This window comes from Lepisma saccharinum, chromosome 24 (genome assembly GCF_977018435.1).
Source record: "Lepisma saccharinum chromosome 24, izLepSacc3.1, whole genome shotgun sequence".
NCBI lineage: Eukaryota > Metazoa > Arthropoda > Insecta > Zygentoma > Lepismatidae > Lepisma > Lepisma saccharinum.
In genome coordinates this window covers 46,821,573-46,835,456 of record NC_139252.1, presented here as the reverse complement: position 1 = coordinate 46,835,456, position 13,884 = coordinate 46,821,573, and positions in this window count along the sequence as shown.

Here is a 13,884-nt window from a genome sequence, read left to right as displayed (position 1 = left end):
TCTCTATCCCAATTTTTTCTCCGTAGACGTGAAAAATTGTAAGTTTCATTAATCCAAATCCCATTAAATTTATACATGTTTATAAATGCCCTGAGGCAAGTTTCTCTCAGCTTAGCTTTGTTTTAGGAAGAAAAAGAAAGCTACATGGAAAATAAAACACAATTTTCTCAATACGTTTACTTTGTTAGTGTCTTTTACAGAACAATCTATCTGACAGACGGAAGATTATTACAACATAATATATCTTGAAGTTGATTAGGTAAATTTTTTGTTACTTTGGAATCATACAAACCCTTTACATTGTTAATATTTTTGTGTATGGAAGGGAGGGTGAGAGTCGGTAATATGTAAGGTTGGAATAGAGAGAACATCTGCTTGTATCCTTGAAGTTTTGGAAAGTTCGCCTTGAAAACCAGGAATTATACAAGTGACCACCATGAATCTTTTTTCGTTATCCACACTCAAACTCCGCCTTTTGTCTGTGAGGATCATTTCATGTGCTGAAAATTATCTTTCAACAGGAACATAGTCAGTAGTGCTAATTTGTATGCTGAAACATTACTTCCCAAGGCGCGAATGCCAAGAAGGACCAAAGTGACGCGAGAGTGAGCAAGGCCGCACAGATCAGAAGTTTGCACTTGGGACTGTGCAGGCGGTAGAAACGATTGGGTGCCAAAACTGAGAATGGGGAGGAGGGGGGGGGGGCAAGGACAGTTTACTTTATCTTAGTAGGCAAGGCTTAGAATTAAGAGTCTGTAGTGCAAGGGTAAAAAGTATGGGGAACTGTCCTCTTTCTGACGGCACTGTAACCTGCAGATAACAGTGACGTCAGACATTTTTTGTTTTGTTTAATGCTTTGATAAAAAATATACTTGGAGGGAGGGAAATCGACATGTTTCAAACACGCCAGTCATTGAATTATTTCAACACCAAACCTAGCAAATACCTCTTTGAGATATAAAAATCCTGTAAAACCTAAAAAATATATAAAAACCTAAAAAAAGGTTCAATTTAGGCACACAAACCTAAAATAGGTTCTAACAAGCAAAATAGGTTATTTTAGGCACTATAAAACTTTGTCAGTTGTTTTGTTTTTTAATGAAACGCTGATATAACTTATTTCTTATTTACCTGCAAAGGAAAAAAAATAGGTTAAAAACGTAAAATCCCAGGTCTAGTTATTAGAGACAAAAAGGAAAAACATTTTAAAGAATAACCCCACAATAAAGAAATAAATATATTATGGTTTGGGCATTTTTCCACTAATTCTTTTCACCATGGGAAACTTGCCAAATCTTAAAAGAATCATTTCTCCTGCTTTCATTTCGGAATATTTAATGAAGAATTTTATTAAATTAATTCCAGAATAAATTTAAATGATGCCATAACTATGTCGGTGATTATAGAACCCCATATTTGTCGGCAGTGACGTGTTCAGGAATTCTGTAGAGGCGGGGGGTTGAAGATCAGTTTTTCTTTAGTAGTAGCAGTAGTAGTAGTAGTCATTCATATATTTTGCCATATTTTCCTGCATTTGACGCTCTTTTTTCTTAGGAATGTTGAGCCAGATCGGAGGAGAAGGTTACGAAGTGAGACGAAGAATAGAGAGTGCGAAATGGACATAGAAAGTAAGAAATTTGTGTTGGAAAGCAATTCTGGAAGTGTTCAAGAAAAGAAAACAAAGGACTGTTACACTGACTAAGATGGAATTGCCTGCTAAAAGATGAGCTTGTTAGAATGGTTATTTGAGGAAAAATAGTCAGGGAAAGAAGAAGATAAGCTGATGGATGACATTAAATTAGTGTCCTAAGCTGACGTGAAACACAATCCCCGATTGGAAAGTTTGGACGTTGCTGTTACTGAGCAGAGCATTGCATCAATGAGATCACTGTGTATTTTACTTGCTGTGAACTTCCTTTTTTTTTCAGTTTGAAATACATATTCTTACAATTACATAGATTTAGTGTGCACAGTGCGTTTTCACATAGCCGTAAAATGTATGGTTAAAATTAGGGATGTGACGAAGCTGAAAATTTACCGATGCCGATGTACTCGCCGATAATTTTTGGAACCGATACCGATTCCGATACATAAGATTATTAAACAGAAATGGGATGTTATTTTCAGCATGACAAAATTAAATTTGCTGTGTACATTTCTATTGCATATCATATGTATATACATATATATTCTCAAGAGATGCGAATGTACATTTGCATCTACAAAATGTTATGTGAACCTTTAAGAAGAACATTGATTCTCAAGAGATTAAACATTAGTACACAAGCAGTTCTTTGAAATGCAAAATGAATTCCTGTTCTGCCAGATTCAACTTCAGAAACACGAGATTTGGAAGCACTTCAGGAAGTAACCTACTTCTTCTCTTATCGCAAATCTGTTCAGCAACACTGAACACTCAATCACTGAATACTGATGCAGCAGGTATGCCCAAGTATTTTCTCAGCACTTGCTTCAGGTTTGAATATTCATTTTTGAATTTCCAATACAACAGCAGATCCTGGTTCAGCAATGTACTGTTTTATTTCCGATTTATAGTTAGGCTAATCCTCTGAATGAGTTTGCAATAAGTTTATTACAAAAATTCTACAATAATGACGAATCGTAACCAAATTTTCAATAAATCTTACAAAACTAGAATATAAAACTTATTAGAAGGGAAAACTCTAGTATAATCTGTACCGGTTTAAATATCGGATTTTTGCCGATTCCGATACCGATGCCGATGTGTCAATTTCGGCCGATTTTCATACATCTGTAATCGGCATCGGCACATCCCTAGTTAAAATGATGATGATGGCGGTGATAATAACAGTGACGATGATGATAATACATTAACCTATAAAAATAATTCCTTTCCTTTATCAGTCATTTCCCGAAACACAAAATGCCGACTCAAGTGGTCAACTTTTATCTCTCCACCGAAGTTCCCAGGTTCTAATCGTGATTAGCCAAAAGTGGCACGAGAACCCAAGAGAAATCTTCGCAAACTTCTCATGTTTGGCATTCAATGAGTTTGTAATTCTGTCACAACATAAATGTTCCCGCCGTCAACGTGGGGGGGGGGGGGGGCTCTGATCACTGAAATAAATTAATGAATGACTCACTCCCTCCCTTTTTTAAGTTTTGGCCTCAGTGTTCGGAATCTCGTAAGAGCCCATGAATTCCTCAAAAATATTAATATTTTCATTTACAGTTCGAATGCGAAATGTCAATTGTTCACGGATGGATATGTCACAAGTTTCGTCAACCATAATAGCAAAATGTTCCCGACTTTTAATATCTGCTACCACGGAGCGCAAAACAGATCTCCCTAATATATCAAGGATCTCGTTCTGAATGTCATGTGAGAGCCATTTGTAGCCCGAAAGTCCCATTCACTCTCCTAGTTCTTTTGAAACTCTTTTTAGTAAAAATGTTAACAATACTCATAATTATATACTTAGGAAAACATATGACTTATTACTATATACTGTCTCTGGTCATAGCACCCCTCCCCCAAAGTTGATGCTTTAGCGGTCTCAGCCCCCCCAAAGTCGATGGTCTAGAACATTTCAAATGTGTATTTAAAGTTAAGTTCATGTGGCAGAATTCAGAGTAAACTTTACAAGAGAAGCAAAATAATACATTAAATTCTCTTAAGCAAAATTATTTGGGGGACTCTGCCCCCACATCGATAACATTGGGGGGCTCGAGCCTCCACCCCCAAGCCCCATGGAATTGGCGCCTATGGCCATGTTTATTCGGAAATGCCTTACAAGAACCGATTCTTTATTGTTGTGAGTATAGTAAAGCATGACTGGGTCAATGTGAGTCAGCCCATGTGAGCAGAATTTTAAGTGCGTGATTCACACCGTGTTTGTTTTTGCGATTAATAAGTGGCCTCTCGTTTTCCGTTCTGCATGCATGTGTCTGTGCACGCACAAGTCCCACTCAAATGTGTGCATGTAGACCACGACTAGGCTTGAGTGGTTTGCGTAAATAGTCTGATTAATGAGAAATGTGCAAGGAGACATTATGTGTGTTGCTACTTTCAGCATCATTTCTTGTAGACCAATCTTCAATAATTTATGTTTTGCAACTATTTTGTCATTGAAAATACATCAACAGACAAATTAAAAAACAAGTTGAAGCAACGTTTACTGCGTAACCAATCAGAAACAGATTTTATTGTTTATTGATTTGGTTTATATTACTTTGCTTTTCTGCCACTTTTGGCTCATCGCGAATATGAGGGTGTGTGATGATATGATGAAATTAATGAAGGGGCACTGTCAAACAATACCCATGACCAAGCCGAGATTCCAACCCGCGACCCCATGCCTCAGAATCAGATTCTCGAATTGACTATTTATGAGGTTTGCAACGAGAGAATATACAATTATATCGTAGGCCTCTCAGTAGAGTATATTTTAACTTGTAATAGTAACTCTGTAATAGATGTGAAACGGATGTGAAATAGGAACTTCAAATCTTTCAAATATTCCCAGATTTTGTAAGATACAAATTGCAGAAATTTATCGTGTGTTATACAGGTATGTCTTATTCACACTTTTGGACAAATCTGTAGACTTTCATTATAAAAATAGCTCTGCTGGTTTCACGGTATCCTATGTTGCTAGTTACCAAATCTCAATTACGTAAATGTGTGTTGCGTTGATTTGTGCATTGTCAAAATCGTGACGGACTTTTGAGACACCCTGTAGAGTATTACCATTACTAGAAGGTTAATTTTGAGTTCCTTCTCCGTCCTCCAAATCCAATCTCAACTTGTACTCTTTCTTGCAAACAGGAAAAAATATTCCTACGCTTTCACATTGTCTTAACGACAACTCACTTTGCAAGTTAGATCTGAACCACAATCAGCTACGAACCCCAACAGATTAAGTTACCATGGAAACGTCGGAAAACAAATTGCAACCAACGTAATTCCAATTTAAGAAGGCCTCGTTTTTCACGGAATTCCAAGCGAAGCGATGAAAAAATTTAATTAAATGGGAGAGGAGGGCGGGGGGTAAGTTCTTCCTCCTCGGAGAGCCACGGGGATATAAATTACACCCTTGTTTGAAGTCGTAAGAGATGTAAAGGCTTGTTGTTTGTTTTGTAAAGTCAACACAAGGGACGTCAGTGAAAACAGCAGTGGTGGAATGTTGGTTGTTGCAAGGAAAATGAAATTGAAAGTGTTAATTTGAATTTGAATTAAATTTTTTTGGGTGCGTCAACACTTTAATTATTTGCACCCGTCACATTATGCCGAGGTACGTAACTAAAATCACCTACCGGTCTCTGAGACCTAAAATCATCTTACATATTTAAAAGCTGAGACTGTAGAGGCACACTCAGAGCTGATCTCTTTAACTCCTTTTTCTCTAAAAATATAGTGTCAAATGCACCGGCTTCTTCTCTTCCTAATCTCACTCCAGTTTTCTGTCACTCTCTGACATCTCTCTCCACGTCTCTGGGAGAAGTTCAAAGCATCCTATCTTCGTTGCCTGAAAATTGCTCAAATGGTCCTGACGAAATCCCTTCTATTTTCCTCAAAAACACTGCTTCTTCTCTCGCTATTCCCTTCTCTATTTTATTAAACAGATGCTTCAATGAGGTAACATTCCCGGATTCATGGGAAAAGGCTAATGTGGTAACGTTACATACATCTGGCGACAAGGATGCTGTTGCTCCTTATAGACCTATTTCCCTGTTATAACCACTTTCTATCGCCTGTGAAAAAATAATAAAGGACCGACTTTACAAATTCACCTCTCCATACGTAAATACAGCACAGCACGGCTTCTTACCAGGCAGCTCCTGCTTAACTAACTTGAGCATCGTATTATCTGACGCTATCAACTGTGTATCTGAAAACTCCCAACTGGATGTAATATATATATCTTGATTTCTCCAAAGCCTTCGACTCTATAAACCACAACTACCTCCTACACAAATTATCTCATCGTTTTAATATTCATGGGAAATTTCTCTCTCTGCTCAAACACTATCTCCGAGACAGACAACAAAAGGTTGTACTTTCCGGAACCTCTTCTTCATATCGAAGTGTTTCTTCTGGTGTACCCCAAGGCAGTGTTCTTGGACCTCTTCTCTTCATCCTCTACCTTGATGATCTTCCAGAATATCTTTCTGACTCATGTAAAAACCTTCTTTTGTTCGCCGATGATTGCAAAATATACAGTAAAATATCAAATTTAAATGACATGGCACTGTTGCAAAATAATTTAGATTCCCTAGTAAAGTGGTGTGAAATATGGAATCTGAATCTTAATCCTCAGAAATGTACCACCAAGACATTCTCCTTAAAGAAACATACGTACATTTAATACGCAATACTTCATAGAGAATAATTGTGTTCAAAGGGTTGCTTAGGCGTCACATCTGATGAGACACTCTCCTTTTCTGACCACATCTCTGCAGTCACTAAGGGTTCCATGCGTATGCTGGGTCTCCTCTATCGTTTTACTGAAATAAACAACCTGTCTGCTCTCGGCACTTTTTTTTTTACAAATTTTTCGTTTCACCAAAACTTGAATACTGTTCTTCGATCTGGTCTATGGCATGCCCCTCAAAATTAGATAGGCTAAATTCTGTTGTAAATTTCTTCCTGGCCATTGTTCGCCACCGAATTCCATCCACAAAACATTTACAAAAGTCCACCCTTCTGAAAATGCTAAATATCCATACCCCTCATGACAGACACATACTTGCAGACCATATTTTCCTCCATAAAATAACCAATGGGAACATAAGAAGTGATGGCCTTCAAGAAATTCACTTTCGAGTACCGTCCCGCACCACAAGGAGCACTCGGCTTTTCACATATCAGAAACCCAGATTAAGCCTAATACAGCGTTCTCTCTTCCACAGACTACCCGGCCAATACAACACTCTACCAAACCAAGTTGATATTTTTGAAAACCAGTCACGTTGTAAGCTGCTATGTAACTACATGTAATCCACTTTATCTCATATGTATGTATTTTAGTTTATGTTATTATTCTTTATTGTTACTTCCATTGTTATTTTTTTGTTATTTACATTGTTATTACATTCCAATGTAAAATGGCCAAAGCTGTATTTGGAATTCTCTGGTAAATAAATAAATATATGGACAAAACACGGAACAGCACAGAACCCCACAAGAGGATTATACTTGCCGTAGGCCCAGACGACACAGCCTCGTTGGGCTGCAAGCAGGGGCGTCGACTTATCAAAATTATTGGGGGGCTCTGACCACTGAAATAAATTAATGAATGACTCACTCCCTCCCTTTTTTAAGTCTTGGCCTCCGTGCTCGGAATCTGGTAAAAACCCATGAATTCCTCAAAAATATTAAAATTTTCATTAGAGTTCGAATGCAGAATATTAATTGTCCACGGATGGATATGTCACAAGTGTCGTCAACCATAATAGCAAAATATTCCCGACTTTTAATATCTGCTACCACGGAGCGCAAAACAGATCTCCCTAATATCAATGATCTCGTTCTGAATGTCATGTGACAGCCATTTTGTAGCCCGAACTCTAATCCAGTCTCCAGTGGCGTCGCTAGGCCCTTTTAGGGGGGCTTCAGCCCCCCCAATCCCTCGATAAGCTCCCCAATTTTTAGCTATTATTACATACAGTATTTCGAGAAAACATATTTGAACAATTGTTAATGCAGGAACATACCTCTAGATACATATTCTGGGAGAGAATCGTTTCGTTGTGACAGTTTTTTAAAACCACGATCTTACATCTGACACGTCATGTCTTTAGCTGGTAACAGTGCAAACGATCGTCATTTGTTCTTTTTTCACAACGGTTGCTACGCGAGGAAACGGTAGTGGTGCGTTTTGTGTTACGGAGTTTGTGATATTGTGCGTTTGTTATCAAAGCTTTTGTGACATTTACTGTTGTTCGTACGACAATGGACAAATTTATTATTCGAAGTAAATGTTCGTGCAGAACTAAAAAATCTAAGTAGAACTAGATGGGCTTGCCAAATAAGGTCTCTACTTGCGGTGAGAAAAACTTATGATGCTCTTTTGAAATATCTGAGGAAACCATGAGATTCAGCAGATAAATGTACAGCCCTTTATGAATTTTTGAGAAAATTTTCAACCATGACGTCTCTGTTTATTTTCATTGAGCTTCTGTCCATAACAGAAATTCTCAATAACAAGTTGCAGTCACCAAGCCTTGATATTGCGGAGGAAATTGCAGGTGTTAATGCAGTGCTTGACACTTAACGCGGTATGCGAAATGAAGAATATTTTAACTCTGCATACAAAGAGGCAGAGTCATTTGCGGAACAGAAGGTAACTCTCAATGAAACAAGTGTTGAATATTATTCAAAAGTTCACAAACGTGTTCACACATTACCATCATCACTGAAAGACCACGTTGTAAATGAAACCCTGGGGCACAAAACTGATACCGATAAACCTGCATTCTGCGGACTTTTTTACACTATCGTTGATCTAATGATAAATGAGCTGGAAAGTAGTTTCAAAGATAAAGCAACTTCCAGCGTTCTGGTTGGAATTCAGCATATGTCTGTCACCTTCTTTACTTACAACAAATTTTGACTTGTTTTTGAACCCTCAATTCTTGAGTGGTTTTTGTGACTATTTTCAATTACAAGTGCCGATCGCTGAAATCATGGTTGCAAAAAATTACCTAAAGAACTTGACATACGCCATCACATCCATAGTACATTTAATGAACGCCATTCCCAAAGACATGTTTCCGAACTTATGCAGAATGTTGCAAATTGCAGTGACAATTCCTGTGACATCAGCATCGTGTGAGAGGAGTTTTAGCTGTTTGAAGAGAATCAAGACATTTTTGCCTTATAGTATGGGCCAAGACAGACTTTCCCCACTTGCAATACTGGCCATAGAAAAGGAAGTGTGTCATGAATTGTGTGTGGATTGTGTTATTGATAATTTTGCAAGAAATTCGAACCGCAGAGTACAACTGATACATAAAGACATACGAGTAGTTCACCAGCATTAGAAAAACAGGACAAGAATACCATCTGTTTTCATAAAAATTAATGCAGTAAGTCTATGTTAGTTTTAATTCCTTATGATTGTTATATATTATTGTCTTATTAATCACTTTGCTATTTTCAAACATTAAAAATATTTACAATAGTAGTAAGTCATGTATCTGGTTGCAGCCCCCCCAAAGCAGATGGCCTAGCGACGCCACTGCCACTCTCATAGTTCATGCATATCTTCTTTTGAAACTCTTTTTAGTAAAAATGTTAACAATACTCATAATTATATACTTAGTATATAGTAATAAGTCATGTGTTTTGCTATCTCCGGTCATATCCCCCCCCCTCCCCAAAGGTGGTCTCAGCCCCCAAAGTTGATGGTCTAGAACATTTCAAATGTGTACTTAAAGTTATGTTCATGTGGCACAATTCAGAGTAAACTTTACAAGAGAAGCTAAATCTTAAGCAAAATTATTTGGGGTGCTCTGCCCCTACATCGTTAACATTGGGGGGGGGGGGGGGAGCTCGAGCCCTCCCCCCCAAGCCCCATGGATTCGGCGCCTATGGCTGCAAGAAGCAGTTACCGGCGTGTACTTGTTGAATTGTGGGTGCCTGACAGAAGGTAGCCACCATACTCACCCTTGAAAGTGTTAATATGAGAATATACTCGTATGTATGTGTATGTGTGTGTGTTTGTGACGAAAATATAAATATTAGAGGATTGTGTATGTATACAAGGGATAGTCAAATAAAAACATGAATTTGTCATTTTCATTTAGTAGATTTGTTCATGATATGCCAAGACCCTTCCAGGGCTGTAGAGCGACGGGTTATTGTTATTAGATTAAAGTGCAGGTAAGGTTCCACAAGTTTGCTACATTTTAACATAAACCCATTGTGATTTCGTAAACTTTGAAGTCTCAGTTAGTGTTTGTCAAGAAGACTAATCTTTGGGATGCACGTGCATTTGTGTACAGTGGGATGCATAGGTATTACCAAGCAAATTGTCCATCACCATGTTCATTCTATTTGTTTTACCCAATGAGAATATCAAGAATAGAAACAAGCTGCTGACAATCTCCGGACCGGAGTAATTGGAAGAGAACAATTAATGAAAATAGTCACGGAAAATTTTGTGCATCCCACTGTACACTTTACTCTTAAAAAATATGCAACTGAGTTATTATTACCAAAAGTGGCGTAAAACCTTAATTGGCTTAACAGCACCTAATCGAGTATCAAGGGCTTCCATACTTGGTGTGGTTTGACAGCAAATGGTGTAACAAGACACTAAAGGTGAAGTTAAATAACACCGAAAGGAGTGTCCTTGTGCACCACTTTTGGTGGTAACTCAGTTGCATATTTTTTTTAGAGTGTATAAAGAACTGTGATGGTCTTTCCACCCATCTGCCTGCGAACTGAAGCCATTGTCGTACTTCTCCCTTCATTCGTAAGCTTTCCTGTGTGATAAGCATACATAAAAATATTCAATTTTCACTTGTCTAAGAATTTCTATAAGTTTTAGGTTTTTAGAGGGCAAGCAACCACTTCTCTTCATTGCTGCAAGTGTGTGGAAGAAGCACCATCTTTTAAAATGACAAAAATGGTGTTGTGAAGCTCACTTGATCAGTGTTGGAGCCTTGGTGAATATATGTTGATGTCTCATACAAATTTGAGCTGTATACAGTCTGTCCAACAACTCTTGTGAGACTATTAAGGGTTTCCCTCGTACAGGGGATGGACAAAAATATGGAAACACCATGACATGAGAACGGGTGATATCGACGCAATTTTCCCACCTGAAATCGGACGCGGTGCGACATTCTTTTGTTTTGCGCCTTGAGATAGGATTCTGTCGGGCTGGTAGGAGTCGACAGTTGCACTGTAGATGGCGTGCAGTGCAGTTGATACTCAATCATGTCCGAGCTGAAAGTGTTTCAAAGAGGGCAAATTGTTGGTGCCCGCCTGCAAGGGGCTTCTGTTACCAAAGTAGCCATGTTATTTGGCGTATCGAGAGGGACTCTATCAAAGATCATGATGACATAATTGTGTGTCCGGAAATACATCATCAGATAAACACCTGCGTGGACGAAAATGTACACTGAGTGACAGAGACAGACGGACACAGAAGGACTGTGACCATGTTTTGCATGACGAATGGTGCAAGATCCCATTATCCACCATCCAGTACTTGTATTTGTCCATTCCTCGGAGACTACAGACCGTTTTGGAAGTTAAAGGCGGTTCTGTACCTTATTAGCTACAGCATTCCGGCTTTTCTTCACAGGTGTTTCCATAGTTTTGTCCATCCCCTGTACATACATTATACCATAATGTTTATATTTTTGTTACACACTGAATTTGGCCTAGATTTCCCATCGAGGAATTTTTATCCCTCAAAAGGGAAAATTTCTAGATAATTTTCAATTGATGTGGGAATTGTTAACCTTGACGAGGGAAATTTCGCACCAACAAGTGAAGGGGGTACTAGAGGGAAGGGGGGATGATGTGAAAGGGTTAAAGGAATGTCGCCCTCTCAGCTGGACGTTGATGTTTCTCCGAATATCGTCCTCGTGAAACACTTCAGCATTTTTATGACTCCCTCAATTCTTCCCCCTCTTCACAAAAAAACACCCAGCAGATACAGTGAATAGATGATCAAACCGATCACAACGTATGACAAGTAGTTAGACCAGTCTTTCTCTAGGAGGGCCATAAATTAAATTTAAATTCAGTGAGTGCGAGAGAAACGCCAATATTTGCTTTCATATCAGCCCAGTGTCAAAGACCTTGATGTGAGTATATAAAAACCTTCTTTACAAAAGCACGAGTCATCTTGTGGAAGAAAGGTTCTAAGAATTCTTATCTGAGCAGTGTAATCGCCATTATCTACTCAATTAACGATCTTTTACAAAGTGTTTTCAAGAATTCACAGTCTCCCGTCATCTTACAATGCAAATTCTGTTTTAGTAAAATGAAATAAAAATTAATAACCAGTTCATCAGAAGTATGACTTTGTCGATATTTAGAAGAGTCAGATTTGAGGCTCGGCTGGATGTTTTGCCGACGCCAGCGAAGTCATTTTCGAAGTTTCCTTTCCTTTCCAAAAACTGCTGTGATATTTCAAATTATGAAAAGTTACACTTGCTTAGAATTCCTTCTAGAGAGCATTCACGCGTGAATCTTCGTGTGGTTTGGGTTTGCTGTTAGCTATATACTATATCAATAGTTTCCTGGCTAAGTAAGCCTATTAAGCTATTGCGAATCGGTATCCGCTATCGCCTTTCCTCGTCGTTCTCTCACTTCCCACAAATATCTCCCCACTCGTTGCACTACCTCACTTATGATTCCTCTTCTATCTTCTACCGCTTCCATTATTTCCCTCCCTGTTACGTTCTTAACCCACTTGTCTCGCGAATCACGCGTAGAGGGGCAGGCAGATAGCAGATGCTCGCCCGTCTCTCCCTCCCCGCACAAAGAGCATATCGTTTCCCCTGCTTCATTCTTCATTTTTACTTGTTTCCAACCCCCAGGTCTGTACCATGCTAACCCTCCCCTTTCTTTTTTGCCTACTAAATTTATGTATCTTGCTTTGCCCCATTCCTTTGATTTCAGTTGGTTCCTTAGTGAAGTCTTCGTCTGGCAGTCGGCTAGTATTTCTTGTCTGTCTATGTCCAGCAGTCTCTCTCTGATTTGGTTTTCTACTGATGTATCACCCACCCCATACCAATAGAGTACAACATGTTTTTTATATCCCTCGCCCAGTTTCGTGTATTTTCTTCTCTTACTTGCATTATCGGACAATGACCCTTCAGTGTCGTGTTACCCTCCCTTGCCAGCTGAAGCCAATACTTTAAAGCTCTCATCCGAGCTTGTACTGTCTCTCTGTTTAGACCTAGTTCTTTAAGTACTCCCCAATTGGCAGTGCTTCTACTTACACACATCACTTTTTTTAGAATTCTGTTTGGATGCTTGTGACTATGCTTCCCCCCTCTAGCCCCCCACAATTCAACCCCATAGTTCATGGTTCCTGTTGCTATTGACTTGTACAAACTCTGAATCACCGAGAACGGCATTTGAGGTACTTTACTTATGGTACGAATTACTTTTCCTTGTAGTTGTGTGTTATTGCTTTGCCTCGACGATCTCTCAGGGGAGTAGAATAACTGCGAAAGGGATTTAGCTCTAAACGTAACACAGTATTAAACGCGAGGGAACGAGCGAAACGGAACACGCGCGAACGGAATAAACACAAGGAACAAACGTGAAAGGATTAAACGAGAAACGGATTAATTACGAAATCAAAATTGGACGTAGGAATAAGTGCGAACGGAACAATAACGAAGGAATAACAGCGAAATTTTGACTTTTTCGCTTAATCCCTCAGGCGGTTGTTGTGGAGGCTATTATAACAAACTAGCTGATTAGCCGGTGTTGCCCGGTATTTATCTCAATCTTGTATTAGACAGGAAAATAATGAATTCTAACTCTAGTGTAAAATGTAACTAATTTTAAATGTGATCGTGAATGTCACCAATTAGCTTAGCGACTCCGAAAACTATGGATTCGACGCTAATCTAGGTCATTTGTGGCATTTTATTTTTCACCCCCTCTCGCCCCCCATGCCGATAGGTGAACACAAAATCATATCAGCCTGAATGTTAGACAACCCGAGAAACACTATCGTCGTGCGGGATTGCATAGTCACGGATGTCTGTTTGTGCGCAATTTAATATAGGTCGTTTTAGATTATTTTTACATGTCACCCTTTCCCACCCCACCCCTATGGGTGCCAGAGGTTTCTTACCCCCAAAGTGTTCTTTCCAGATTGCAAGTGATACATGTACCATGTTTGGTTGAAATTGCTCCAG